Source organism: Schistocerca americana, chromosome 1 (assembly GCF_021461395.2).
Source record: "Schistocerca americana isolate TAMUIC-IGC-003095 chromosome 1, iqSchAmer2.1, whole genome shotgun sequence".
NCBI lineage: Eukaryota > Metazoa > Arthropoda > Insecta > Orthoptera > Acrididae > Schistocerca > Schistocerca americana.
The window spans coordinates 1,049,652,249-1,049,668,287 of NC_060119.1; the positions used below are offsets into that span (position 1 = coordinate 1,049,652,249).

Genomic DNA, 16,039 nt, shown 5'->3' on the forward strand with positions numbered 1-16,039 from the left:
ATTTAATTTGGAAGGAGTTATTTTCCGAAACTCTATCGCACTTGTCCGCAGCTCGTGGTCGTGCGGTAGCGTTCTCGCTTCCCACGCCCGGGTTTCCGGGTTCGATTCCCGGCGGGGTCAGGGATTTTCTCTGCCTCGTGATGACTGGGTGTTGTGTGCTGTCCTTAGTTTAGTTAGGCTTAAGTAGTTGTAAGTTCTAGGGGACTGATGACCATAGATGTTAAGTCCCATGGTGCTCAGAGCCATTTTTCTACCGCACTTGTACTCCGTGTTTATCGTATGCCATCAACAAAAAAATGTTCAAATGTGTGTGAAATCTTATGGGACTTAACTGCTAAGGTCATCAGTAACTAAGCTTACACACTACTTAACCTAAATTATCCTAAGGACAAGCACACACACCCATGCCCGAGGGAGGACTCGAACCTCCGCCGGGACCAGCCGCACAGTCCGTGACTGCAGCGCCTAGACCGCATGCCATCAACATAAAATGTATTGTGACATAAGTAGTATATGCCTTGTGTAGTATGGAATTCGCAGTAAAACGTATTTTTGTTTATGCAGTAATATCTAGTGGTTTGTTTTATAATTTTTCAGTTACATGACCTTAAAATAGTGACACACACAGTCTTTTACCAGCGCTTAAATTAATATTTGGGAGCGTGTGACGGGCGACGGCAAGCAGGAAGTCACCTTTGCTGTGTCTTGGTTAATGCAACCGTTGGAAGACAGGTGTATTTTCGAAGCACTACCCGTAACAGGTAGTTCTGTTTCTCGGCGTTGCAGATTTTCAAAAGTGGTAGTCGTCGAGCGGTTTTGCGAGCTGACGAACGAACTGACTTTTTGTTTATGTCGAAGAACTGCTTCATAGAGACGAAGTAGAAGGTGGTTCATTACTAGTTGTCGAGACTAATGAATCTGAAACTGTTCGTAAGGTTTTATAAATGTCCACGTCGCAGTCAAGTTACGCTAGATTAGTTTCGGATGAGTGTTGTGAACCGGTAACTAAACGATCGAACTACGGAGCTATATTCCTTGGAGCAAAATTAAAATTACAGCACATAAACAGCGACATTTATACTGGTTTTAATTGTGACTACGTGATCAACATCGACCAAACAGGATGCAAGTATCGGACGTAAATTCTACGGACGTTATAAGACGAATTCTTTGTTGCAGCTAGTGGTAAACATAAAACATTGGGTTTGTACATATTCTATCACAACGTCTGGATACTTGCTACTTAAACTATTCCTGTGCTTACAAGGAAATAGTGATGACTTTCGTCCTCAAGTTTTAGAAGAAGTCACTCGTACAACCGACTTGTTAAAAAACTTTGACATCAATAACTGGAAATGCTGGAAACTGACAACTTCAACTGATAAAACATTTCTTGAGAATGTTTTAAAACTGTACGATGCTGATAACAAGTTTTCTCTGATTCTGGGTTCGTGGGGTGGACAATCCAATACTCTCACGCATAATATCAGGTTTAAACATGGCGAGCGGCAACCGACTTGAAGAGTAAAAAATAATACCGTGAAGTTGCCAATTGTGTGCCAGTCGTATGTATAACCTTTATTTTTATTGTCAAATTAAAAACTTTATTTGGAGGCTTCAGAACTGGTATGTCCTTCTGGAAATGCAGCGGAAATTTCGCAACCGGAAAGATGCAACAACGACTCATAGTATAATTCATTATCAACTCTCAGGAACCAACTTTTCAGGCGATGTTATCGTGTGCGTGGTACGTATCGAAATTAATTCCCTAAAAATATTTTTAAATGGAAACCAAGTCTGTTTTCCGCCGAAACTCTGGAAGAAACTTGCCGCCCGGTGTGGCCGTGCGGTCTAGGCGCTTCAGTCTGGAACCGCGTGACCGCTCCGGTCGCAGGTTCGAATCCTGCCTCGGGCATGGATGTGTGTGACGTCCTTAGGTTAGTTAGGTTTAAGTAGTTCTAAGTTCAAGGGGACTGATGACCACAGATGTTAAGTCCCATAGTGCTCAGAGCCATTTGAATCATTTTTGGAAGGAACTGTCAGTTTCGCGAAGATTCATTCATTAGATGTTCTTGCTACTGCGTATATATTTGCGTAGAATGTCTGAAAGGCATTCTAATTACGCGAAGGGAAAAAAGCACATGTAAATGAGTGAGTGAAAGAGCCACTGTGAAGCGACCAGGATCAAAATTTTAGTTTTTCGCTAACCCCAGTTGTTTAGGAAATTTGTTTGCCTACCTCGTTACAATTCCTTATTGATTCAATCACCTTATTAACCCTCACGTTTCTATTAATAAAATAAATGAAATTGCTGTATAAGTCTACGATCATGAATATTCTGAAAATAAAACCATCCAGATATCTTAGTATAACTGCCTTCTTTATTACGTCGTCTCGGCTACTGCTGTCATCACATACCATAAAGCTTAGAGCTTACTAAACGAATGTCAACTTCAATGTCAATACTAAAAACCTACTCATAATCGGGGTGCCCTGAGAAAACAGGCATTAGCAAATAAAAAATCAACGTCATCATCGTCAATAATTTGAGTAAATTTCTCTCCGATTCATGTCGCACAAAGCGTGTAATGCCGGATATGGCTTCTGAATCTGCATTCATTATGCCGCGAATGAGCTAGGACCACCTTCTGTATACACAATGATGAGAGGAGTGTACCTAGAGTCACTAGTTCGAGCCAGAGAAGTACACGCCAACAATTACTTTGCACAGCATTGCATTTAAATGGACTTACAGTGTTTATGTGACATCAGTAATGCGGCGGGCAGCGGCCTTGCCGCAGTGGATACACCGGTTCCCGTGAGATCACCGAAGTTAAGCGCTGTCGGGCATGGCCGGCACTAGGATGGGTGACCATCCAGCCGCCATGCGCTGTTGCCATTTTTCGAGGTGCACTCAGCCTCGTGATGCCAATTGAGGAGCTACTCGACCGAATAGTAGCGGCTCCGGTCAAAGAAAACTGTCATAACGACTGGGAGAGCGGTGTGCTGACCACACGCCCCTTCTATCCGCATTCTCACGTGAGGGTGACACGGCGGTCGGATGGTCCCGATGGGCCACTTGTGGTCTGAAGACGGAGTGAATAATTCGGTGAATTCCAAACAAGGCATTTGTGACGTGTGCTTTCTGAGCGTCGCCAAAAGTATAGCAGCAATGAAGATTATCTCGAAAGTGTATAAAAGTAGTTTGTACCTTTACTTTTCTTTGATTAATGATACGATCCACCAGAAGTTTCAGACGCATCTTATTGCAACGCATACTTCGTGGTTGAATCTAGATCTGCGTATACCGGTATTAACTTAAGGGAACCTTCATCTCCAGTAGAAGTTCATGCACAAATATTGGGATATAGCAATAAACTCTCGTATGCTTGGAGCACTGCGAGGGAAACCGCATGGATTAGTGACTCAAATGTAGATGTAATATTTGTCTGTGGAACATTATTCAGACCCGATTAACAACACATTTACGAGTCGCGTTACAAAATTAAGAGCCATTAGCTGGAATATGTGAGTGACTGCAGTAATCAGCTTGGGATAGCGCGCTGTCAGGAGCAAATTCTACGGTCGTGATTAGTTAATGATCCCATGACAATGTTTTTGCTTCCTCTTTGCGTGACCTAAAGTTAAAATGCCAGAGGAAATAAGTATTCCTGCCCTCTGTAAATTGTGATGTGTGATTCGTTCTCAAAATTGTTCATAATGCGACTGGTGATGAAAATATGTAATGTTGAAAGGAATCTGCTAGATCTCTTTCATATAGTTCGTTTCGTCTTGCTGTTGTTTTGCTACCGGCGGCTGCTTGTTTGAAACAGCAGCTATCCTCGAGGAAACGACTCTTGATTCTTTGTTTCTATCTCCGGGTTAAGAATACCGGCATTTCTCCTGTATCATAATCCCATGGAACCAAATGCATGATAAATATACGTGGAAAGTGTTTCTCACAGGTGACGGGAGTTAGTTGTCTGCTAGACAAGGATCTTCAGTCTTTAGTGTGCAGCAAATAAGGAAGAAGTTTAGCTGTGCCACCAGGGCAGGCTGCTTCGGTCAAGAGGGTTCCATTCGCTGACGAGGGTGCGTTGTCTCTTTGAACAAACCCCCACCACCATTACTTTTCTCAGGCGAGCGGCTGGCTGGAACCACTCTGCAGAGTTAACAGAATTTATGTGGGAGATGCTTCGCGCTTAGGCCAAGTGCCCTTGTAGTACAGAGCAAGCATGTCTTTAATTAACGATTTTCAAAGTCATTTAACTGTCATTGCACTAAGAAACCTGAAGTAAATGCGCTTAATGCTGAACTGAAATACACGATACCTTTGCTAACTAAGGAACATACAAGGCTGTGTCTTTGTCCTGATATCATTTTCACTTCCGAATGTTAGAGATCATTGGACGTGTTCTTAGATCATTAACCAGTGGTCGTATTTTTTCACGTTTGTCTGCTGAGCATGAGAATTGTAAGATGCTCCTCCTTTTTGATTAAAAATATTTGCACTAATTTGGCTGGCTGAAATTTGGTACTAGACTTGTGGGTTCTCATAGCATAGAAGGACGAATTTACTCCTTGGGTACACTTGAGGTGTCATGAAAGTTTCTGACCGCGAGCCCACTGACATATATCCTATCTATCTCTCCAATAACGCTGTTCATAATTCGTGCTGCAGTTCTAGCATTAAAATGATGTGGTTGAATTTTATTGACATTGATTAGAGGAACACTCGGTTTATCATGTTTTGGTCACAAATATTGTGTCTCCATATATTAATCGTCTCTCATTATACACTGTTTCGTTTAAGTTTGCCATTGCTTTTCAGTATATTACGGCCACCAGTGAATTACATGTTACTTCCTGAGTAAAAAAATACAAGCAGCTCCACAACTTACGAAATTTTCCCCATCTGTTAAAAACCATTCAGGCGTGCAACCTGCCGCACATAGCTACTCAATCTGGACTGACCGACTCTTTCACCTAAAGATTTGCAGGCGCCAAAGCCACTTCATGCCCGCATAATAAGACTTCCTGCCAGCGACACCACCTCACTGAAATAAGAGGCGTAAGGGTAGATTCACTCCACCAGGGACGTCATCAGTGTCTGTATCCTTACAACGTTTCCATTTTTAATGTAATTTTGTGGTAAAATAAGTAGTTCCGCAGTTTCTCAGTTTGCTTATGTCCTCCCACATATCCAACAAAGTATGTGCAGCCGCCAATAATATTGCTAGACGAAAAGATCTCAACACTCTGAGCACCTGTACCCATGACCAATTTTTATTCGATTCCGAAATACGAAATTAAAATCGTTTTCCTGAAATTGCTGATGTCCTCTCACATGTCCACCAATTGCGTTTCTAGATGAATAGATCTCAACTTGCTGAGTATACCTAATGTCTCTATCTACAGTTAAATTTATTTAAATTCGTGATTTTCGAATTAATGAAATATTTTTGCATTCAGCCACCTGTACAGAACGTAGTCCAGCTTCTCTGCCAAGAGTGCTGTAGTGTTCTCCTATTCTGATTTTAAAAAGGGAAAAGTCCTTTGTAGTCTGTTTGTTGAATATATGTATGCATGACTGTTTTACTACTGTGCTCTGGTAATATAAGTTACCAATTGTCTATCGTGAAGTCACTAATTCAACAATGTATTCTACTTTCAAGATCCCACACCAGTTCCTCTTTTTTAACTTACTTTTTCCATTTGCTATGTGTTGTCTGAAAAGAAAATCAATTCAGACGGTACTGGCTAATGAAGACTACAAGGAAGTGTTTTCGGACTACCCCTTGTCTACTTGAGATTACCATGTAAATCTTTATTCGTCGCCATCTTGAGATTCATTAAAAATTAATCTCATTAACTGTACTAGGGAGTCCAATCACGATATTAGTGACTTCCATCGGGTGACTACAATCGACCTATTTGAAAGAAGCAGCTATTCTTCCCAGGAGATCTTTTTTATCTGAGTTCACTAATAGAGCCAATGAGAACTACTGGTTACATTTTGTTAGTCAAGCACTCGCAGGATAACTCTTTTCACATGATTTCTCAAGTATTTCTCAAGTATTTAGCTTTTACATTGTACACGGCAGCTATCTTTTAATGTTACTTTGAAGTAGAGGTTTCGTTCCAGTACTCCAAAACCGTTCAACAAACACAATCAGCATTGAAAAATCGAGAACTCTGTTTCTCGGGAAGAGAATATCTGCTGATGATGGCGTATCCATGCACGACCGTAGACCTGATTTAACAAGAAACATAAAGCATGAAACCGTAGACACATCTTTGTTTAGAGTCTATTCATATGTGTTACGGAAGTCTACAGTGTAACATGCACACATTCTTTCAATTTATCGAGGCTTTGCTACCCAGCCACAGTTCTGTATAGTGATGAAACTAGTAACTGGACCTGGATTTTAAGCCTTAACGAAGGACTCCAAAGAGAACCCACATTACCGCAAGAGCACAATGCCCTTTAGCTGTTGCACTATTCTTCTATTGAAAACTCCACAGACGCTCTCCTGTTCATCACGCCAGTTTTGCATCCCTGACAGGGGCAGGGGTTGAGGTAGCGGAGGGGGTTGGGGGTAGGCAGGATATGGGGGAGAATAGCTTAGCTGTTGCCTGGGGCTGCTTCCAGAATGAAATGTCTCTTTCTGGGGAGGAGTGGACGCTGAAATGAAGCTCTGTGGTAGATTAATGCTTTGTGCACGACGGGAAGTCGAACATGGGACTCTGGGCTCCACAGCCGCTGCTCTAGGACGAGGGAGATTGAAAATCTGCATTGGTCTGTAAGGCGTGTAAGAAGAGCCACATCATGTATCATTCTGAAAGACTCGCTTTGATACGCAGGCTTCCATTGTAGTCACGTATTTAACAAATTCTCCCCTAAAATTTAGCCTAAAAGCATCAGCGCCTCTGGACGCAAATAAAGAAGAGAAAGCTACCGGCGATAAAGCATTATGCCACTGCTATTCGGGGATAGCTGCTACTGCTACTGCTATCCAGCAGCTGCTATTGCATTTTCGTTACAGTCGGTAGCTTTGCTGGACAAGTGTGCAACTTTTAGTACTAAGTTTAGCAGCATACAAAAATCATTCTTTAAGTTTTTCTCTTCCATTGTGTGTGTGTTCTCTTTCAAAGGTAAAAGTAGTTTTCGATTCCATGTTCGAAGACGTCGATTGTTCAATGGCGTCAAGACAAGTCTGAAAAAGCTTTACTCCTATCCAATTAAAGTCTACGAAGCTTGTCCGATAAAGGGGAGATTTCACTAGAGTTTTGGGTTGGAAGGTACGCAGAATGTGTGGTGTAAACAAGGTCGTGTTAGTGACTTACAGGCATGCAGTCCAAGCTGAGTAGGCAATTTCCAAAGGCTTTTGAATCGCGGTTAATGTTGATTATACTGCATGTATAATCAGAAAAACTCATCCAGTTTCTAAGATTATATCTTTTACACCTACATATATACCAGCGGCTACATGACTGCTCTGCAATTCACAGTTAAGTGCTTGGCAGAGGGTTTATCGAACCACCTTCAGAGTATTTCAATATCGATCCATTCTCGAACAACTCGCATGAAAAACTAACACGTAAATGTTTCCGTGAGAGTTCTGATTTCTCTAATTTTATTAAGGTGATCATTTCTCCCCATGTAGATACGGATCAACAAAACAATTTCGCAATGGGAGGAGAAAGTTGGTGACTGAAATTTCGTGAAAAGACATTGCCGCAACGAAAAACGCCTTCGTGTGAATGATTCCACCCTAACCTGTGTATCATATACGTGAGTGATACTGCCTGCCCTATTTCGCTTTTATAGAAAAGAGTTTCGAGAAAACGTGTTCAGTAACTTTGCTTTAGTGGCACTGTCATCTGTAACATCACCATTGCTACCACTCAGTGAAGGTAACGGTTGTGTCTTGTCACTGGTGTACTTTACTTACGACCAGAATTTACTTGAATTTTCTCCCAGAATTGGAGACAGAGTTTTGTTAACAGAACTATTAAAAGAATCACACATTGAAATCCGCGCTAAATTTTAAGCTTCTGTAAAATATCGCTCGTCTTGGAGACTTTGCGTTCTTTACAATCTGACGTGATTTTTTTTTTTTTTTGTTCTTACGCACCTGTGTTTTGACCTGTTTACTGTAACATGGAAGATTTGTTTCGATTCTTATTAATTATTTACGTATAAATCTCTTAACTCCCGTCGATACTATTTCTTTGAATTCAGGCTGCATCTGATCTACGATAACATAGACAGTTTTGAAGAAATGGAGGGTATCTCTTACGAAGGCGTTAAGCGCATTTTAATCTGCTTTATTAAACAGATATATTTTGCGTGTATTTTTGGTGGTTCCTGGATGTTACGGCATTCAGCCTCGCTACAACGACCTCGTAGGCACTAGTCCCTGAATCCGCCGTGATGCTCCATATTTTCTCAGGATTATTTGTTGCTAAGAGATCAAGTATGTTGTGGCAAGCATTTACACTTCTAGCGGGCTTCTGAACTAATTGCTTGAAATGACTTTCGGAGAAAGCATTTAGTGCGCTTTCGGACGATGTTTTATATCTATCACCAACTTTAAAGATGTATTTTTGGCAACATATCAAGGGGCAAACATTGATAAAACCGAAAGCCTATAGGGATAGATTCCCGATTGGAAACGGAGGAAATAACGTTCTAAGAACATGTGTCCGGAAGTGCATCGTTGGCATAGTAACTGGCTTTGACGAATGACAGTTCCTCTGACCATGTGCTGTCAGCGGCAAGCTGTATGGTTCACGCACAGTACTGCAAGCAGCAGAATTGTCCGGAATTCATTTCGGGAACAAGCCGAGATGGTTTCTGTGTACTGCCAAGCAGATGGAAACGATCGAGAGGCAGCATCGCCATACCAAAAGAAGTGTCCTTACAGACACCAAACAAATGACACAACATCTAAAGCCCTTTTCGGACGTTAGTGTGATCATGGGCCCTTTCAGACAGACGAACGTGCAGGGAAGCTGCGGGCTGTGCGTACACCCGATTTCGAGGACCGGGCTCTACAGGATATTGAGACAAACCCTATAACAAGCTCCAGGCTAAGTGGTCCACTAACAATATGGAACCAAACTACGATTATATGTATCCTGCATGACAACATCTACTATCCCTGTCACCTACAATTCCATGGAAGCCACTTTCAACAATTATTGTGACGCAGATGTGATACAGCTCTGTAGTGCGTTCCGGGACCATTTGTTGTCGTTGGACGCACACTGTCCATTTCCGCACACAAGTTCACAGGACATTCCTTCCTCCATTTCAAGACAGTACTCCACCCCCGCACTTTATCGGTTTTGTTAATGTTCACCCTGTATATCATCTGAGTTGTAGGTCAGTAAAATGAAACAATAAATTATTCCGGTTGTCATGTATAACATTTACCCATGCTAACTCTTAGGAACTATCTACTTCAGTTTCACAATAAGATAAACTACTTACACTACTGGCCATTAAAATTGCTACACCAAGAAGAAATGCAGATGATAAACGGGTATTCATTCGACAAATATATTATACGAGAACTGACATGGGATTACATTTTCAAGCAATCTGGGTGCATAGATCCTGAGAAATCAGTACCCAGAACAACAACTCTGGCCGTCATAACGACCTTGGTACACCTGGGCATTGAGTCAAACAGAGCTTGGATGGCGTGTACAGGTCAGCTGCCCGTGCAGGTTCAGCAGAATTCCACAGTTCATCAAGAGTAGTGACTGGCGTATTGTGACGAGCCAGTTCCGCGGCCTCCATTGACCAAACGTTTTCAATTGGTGAGAGATCTGGAGAATGTGCTGGCCAGGGCAGCAGTCGAACATTTTCTGTATCCAAAAAGGCCCATACAGGACCTGCAACATGCGGTCGTGCATTATCCTGCTGAAATGTAGGGTTTCGCAGGGATCGAATGAAGGGTAGAGCCACGGGTCGTAACACATCTGAAATGTAACGTCCACTGTTCAAAGTGCCGTCAGTGCGAACAAGAGGTGACCGAGACGTGTAACCAATGGCACCCCATACCATCACGCCGGGTGATACGCCAGTATGGGCGATGACGAATACACGCTTCCTATGTGCGATCACCGCGACGTCGCCAAATACGGATGCGACCCTCATGATGCTGTAAACAGAACTTGGATTCATCCGAAAAAATGACGTTTTGCCATTCGTGGACCCACGTTCGTCGTTGAGTACACCATCACAGGCGCTCCTGTCTGTCATGCAGCGTCAACAGTAACCGCAACCATGGTCTAACCATGGTCTCCGAGCTGATAGTCCATGCTGCTGCAAACGTCGTTGAACTGTTCGTGCAGGTGGTTTTCGTCTTGCCAACGTCCCCATTTGTTGACTCAGGGATCGATATGTGGCTGCACGATCCGTTACAGCCATGCGGATAAGATGCGTGTCATCTCGACTGCTAGTGATACGAGGCCGTTGGGATCCAGCACTGCGTTTCGTATTACCCTCCTGAATCCACCGATTCCATCTTCTGCTAACAGTCATTGGATGTCGACCAACGCGAGCAGTTATGTCGCCATACGATAAACCGCAATCGCGATAGGCTACAATCCGACCTTTATCAAAGTCGGAAACGTGATGGTACGTTTTTCTCCTCCTTACAAAAAGCATCACAACAACGTTTCACCGGGGAACGCCGATCAACTGCTGTTTGTGTATGAGAAATCTGTTGGAAACTTTCCTCATGTCAGCACGTTTGTAGGTGTCGCCACCTGCGCCAACCTTGTGTGAATGCTCTGAAAAGCTAATCATTTGCATATCACAGCATCTTCTTCCTGTCGGTTAAATTTCGCGTCTGTAGCACATCTTCGTGGTGTAGTAATTTTAATGGCCAGTAGTGAATAACAACAACAAACACATCACCACCAACAAGGTAAGCTATTTCTAACAGCAACAAACACACCACCATCAACTTTATTTATTTCATCATTTTTCAACATCGTTAAATGCTTTGTAACAATGTTGGCTTAACTTACCTCCGGCTTTAGCCAGCTTTCAATACCCATAACGATATGAACATTAGTGCTTTCTATTAGAGTTTGGAGCTCTGAATCTTTCCCTACACGGCTACGACAATTTACAACTACAATACCTATGATTCCTCTGTCTACCTTCGTCCTGTGTTTGAAGTGCAGCTTTGAGACTGAAGCCCTTTCCGTAGTTTCCCAAGACCCTCTAACCTAAATAATGGTCCAGTTCACTTCACAAAGTCCCCAGTACGATTGTAGCCGCCTCCTGCGTGATATGCGCATGTGACCTGTCATGCGGAGCCTGACACCTCTGCAACCTATGTCTGCAGCCTGCACAGTCAATCTGCTCTGTGCTAAAGGTCCGCAGTGCTATAGATGGTGAGCTCTGTCTTCATCTTGCAAGACATTACTGCTTCAGATAACCTCTGGAACCCAGTGAGAATCTCTTCCGATCCAATGCGGGACAGATCATTAATCCCGACATTAGCCACCACCTGCAGTTGGCTGGACCCCATGCTACTCATGGCATCCGGAAGCACCTGTTCCACATCTGGGATGACTGCCACCAATATTCATACAGAGTGCACACTGGACTGCATACCCTCCTGAGCAGGTGTATAATTAAGCTGTCCCATTTTGCGCCTAACGTTCGAGCTTCCAACTATCTATAAACCCCTCCTCTGTGAACTTCTGTACCTTACTGGTACGGCAAGCGACTGCATCTCGCTTAGGATATCAGGAACAAATACTGCCTGAAATCAGTTTGCTGTACCGATTGGAGAGGCCTGTTGTTTGGTCCTCCAGAAGTCTCGCACCCTGCCATCCACTGTAGGGAAGCAGCCTACTCACGCCATATAGAATTCATATGATTTCCATTGTATGCCAACCTAATACACTGTAACTAGCTATGACATCACCAATGTTGTGCAATACCTTAAAAGTAAAGTAAATCATCTGAAAAGTTAACAGCATGTCAGGAGTATTGCTAAGATGATAAGGTGTTAAGTTTCAGTTTACTAACTTTAACATTTTTCGAAAATTTGCCATTGTGCATAAAAATCATCGGTGCAACAGAAAAGAGCTAGAAACTTCAAAATTTATATTCGGATTCCCTTTTCATTGTAATTTAATGGAGACAGCGAGCTGGATCTCGCAAAGTAATATTTTGGCTGAAATTCCTGATTTTCTGCTTTTGTGTCCTAAAAGTACGGAAGCAAGTAAGTGATTAGATAAAGCTAGGATGTTTAGATTTAGGTACAATGGAATACACTATAATAACAAAGATGTGAGATGTTTCCAAAAGGTAGCTATAAAACTATAGCTGTAGCGTCTCTCCAAAGGGCAAGTTCAGAGCTCATCTATTGCATGCAGTGCAACTCAAAAAAATTCTCTCGCCAAAAGTATTTAACCTAGCCATATCAGAACTTTATTATAGATTCTTACCTGTTTGCTGACTGCACAACTAAATTGAGAGATTCATCAGCCTTCAGCGAATGAAGCAATTAATTATTTAGTAACTTGAAGTGGTACTCTATTAGCCCCAGCAGCTAGTCAGGAAGGCAAATTTTGTCGGCCGCGCTTACGGCAGTCCGCACCGTGGCTATACAGGTTGGTCCATTGTTCATGACCAGACCAAATATCTCACAAAATAAGCGTCAAACGAAAAATCTACAAAGGACGAAACTTGTCTAGCTTGAAGGGGGAAACCAGATGGCGCTATGGTTGGCCCGCTAGATGGCGCTGCTATAGGCCAAACGGATATCAACAGCGTTTCTTTTTTTTTTTAAATAGGAACCCCCATTTTTATTAAATATTCGCGTAGTACGTAAAGAAATATGAATGTTTTAGTTGGACCACTTTTTTCGCTTTACTGATAGATGGCGCTGTAATAGTCGCAAACACGTGGCTCACAATTTTAGACGAACAGTTGGTAACAGGTAGGTTTTTTAAATTAAAAAACAGAACGTAGGTACGTTTGAACATTTTATTTCGGTTGTTCCAATGTGATACATGTACCTTTGTGAACCTATCATTTCTGAGAACACATGCCGTTACAGCGTGATTACTTGTAAATACCACATTAATGCAATAAATGCTCAAAATTATGTCCGTCAACCTCAATGCATTTGGCAATATGTGTAACGACATTCCTCTCAACAGTGAGTAGTGCGCCTTACGGAATGTTCGCACATGTATTGACGATGCTCTAACGCATGTTGTCAGGCGTTGTTGGTGGATCACGATAGCAAATATCCTTCAACTTTCCCCACAGAAAGAAATCCGGGGAAGTCAGATCCGGTGAACGTGCGGGCCACGACCAGTCCACCTTTCATGAAATATGCTATTAAATACCGCTTCAACCCCAAGCGAGCTATGTGACGGACATCCATCATGTTGGAAGTACATCGCCATTCCGTCATGCAGAGAAACATCTTGTAGTAACATCGATAGAACATTACGTAGGAAATCAACATACATTGCACCATTTTGATTGCCATCGATAAAATGGGGGCCAATTATCCTTCCTCCCATAATGCCACACCACACATTAACCCGCCAAGGTCGCTGATATTTCACTTGACGCAGCCATCGTGGATTTTCCGTTGCCCAATAGCGCAGATTATGCCGGATTGCGTTACCGCTGTTGGTGAATGACGCTTCGTCACTACATAAAACGCGTGCAAAAAATCTGTCATCGTCCCGTAATTTCTCTTGCGCCCAGTGACAGAAATGTACACGACGCTCAAAGTCATCGACATGCAATTCCCGGTGCATAGAAATATGGTACAGGTGCAGTCGATGTTGATGTAGCATTCTCAGCACCGACGTTTTTGAGATTCCCGATTCTCGCGCAATTTGTCTGCTACTGATGTGCGGATTAGCCACAACAGCAGCTAAAACACCTACTTGGGCATCATCATTTTTTGCAGGTCGTGGTTGACGTTTCACGTGGCTGAACACATCCTGTTTCCTTAAATAACATAACTATCCAGCGAACGGTCTAGACACTTGGATAATGTCGTCCAGGATACCGAGCAGCATACATAGCACACGCCCGTTCGGCATTTTAATCACAATAACCATACATCAACACAATATCGACCTTTTCCGCAATTGGTAAACGGTACATTTTAACACGGGTAGTGTATCAGGAAGCAAATACCGTCCTCACTGGCGGAATGTTACTTGATACCACATACTTATACGTTTGTGACTATTACAGCGCCATCTATCACAAAGCGAAAAAAGTGGTCCAACTAAAATATTCATATTTCTTTACGTACTACACGTATATGTAATAAAAAGTGGGGGTTCCTATTTTAAAAAACGCAGATGATATACGTTTGACCTATGGTAGCGCCATCTAGCGCGCCAGCCATAGTGCCATCTGGTTTCCCCCTTCAAGCTAGACGAGTTTCGTTCTTTGTAGTTTTTTCGTTTGATGCTTATTTAGTGAGATATTTGGCCCGGTCACTATCAATGGACCACCCTGTATAAATAAGAGCGCCGCGAGCTAGAGGCAGGTCCCAGTTCTCTTGTAAATCGATATCAGCGTGCACTCCGTGTCGGAAACCACATCGCGTTTGTGCAGTTGCAAGGAACAGCCTTGGATGCCATATTACGTAACTCGGTATGCATGTAACAATGAGTTCGCATTGTGGTAAAGTGTTAACTGCGGAAAGAATTCAGTGATTTATTCTCAGTTCGCGTATGTCGTATTTTCACGTGTCACCGCAGCAAAGACCTTCTATCATTACTAGCGTGGCATTTGATGACTATTAACATCAAAGTTTGGCGAGCATTCACTTTGAACATTTACATCGATAACAATTATTGAACAGTTTCGTTATCTAGCTACAATAGGATCCACGTAATAGACTCTGAATAGCTCTGATAGCTCAAGAGCTGATAGTAGCAGTACTTGGGTAAACGTTTGTCTGGAACCTTACACTTTATCGTTTTCAGAATATAGTGAGAATTGTTATAGTAAACTGCATTTTCTATGAATCCCAGACATCATCCTAAATCCTGAGAGTAATTAACTTCAATGATCAATAACTTTATTTCTCCATCAGAGTGGGCACAGTGGACTTTAATTACAGGCAGCACGTTTTTGCTAATCACTTTCTGGTTGCCAACATAGAGCCTGTGTTGAGAACGGCAAAGCCGGCCGAAGTGGCCGTGCGGTTAAAGGCGCTGCAGTCTGGAACCGCAAGACCGCTACGGCCGCAGGTTCGAATCCTGCCTCGGGCATGGATGTTTGTGATGTCCTTAGGTTAGTTCGGTTTAACTAGTTCTAAGTTCTAGGGGACTAATGACCTCAGCAGTTGAGTCCCATAGTGCTCAGAGCCATTTGAACCATTTGAGAACGGCAACAATAGAAATTTTCCACCCGCCGCCCCACGCCACGATACTGTTTCTTGCGCTGGTCGAGGTCTAATGTCTGTCAAATGAATATACAGGAACAGGGCGGAATTACGGTCAATTTGTCTCAGCGCCGAGTCGGGCTAGAACCATTGTTGGTACAATGGAATGCAGATATGTCTGTTAAATTTCACACGAAGTACTCTCCCTAATCCAAAGGGATTGTAGTAATACAGAAAAAGAGTGATCACTGCTACTACCATTAGCTCGCATGCTTCGCACGAATTTTCTCATTTAAAGGTTGCGGCTGCAGCCTCAATGGTCTTGGCTCTGGTTTGGTAGTTAAGGCTGTGCATTTAAAAATGTAAGATCCAACTTATTTAACCTTGGGCTAATTTAATTAATTCATAACTCGTGAAAAATAATCGCCTGTACTCAAATACTGAGCAAGTAAAAGCTGTAGGACGTGCCGTGGATCAGGTATAGATGTGGCGTGGAATGAAATTCGGTTATGGAGAGCCTAAATACTATTACGAGTAGAAACGAACATTTATTGACTTAAATCTTAAACCTTGGTTCTCAGTCCGTTACGGAGTTCGTCGTTTATGGAACGGGAATAATCAACGATGGC

The 16,039-nt window shown here is 42.6% G+C and overlaps 1 pseudogene; it reads left to right on the top strand.

Annotated features, from left to right (window-relative positions):
• Nucleotides 1–2,782: 2,782 nt before the first annotated feature.
• LOC124555257 lies at nt 2,783–2,899 on the top strand (annotated as a pseudogene).
• The last annotated feature ends 13,140 nt before the right edge of the window (nt 2,900–16,039 follow it).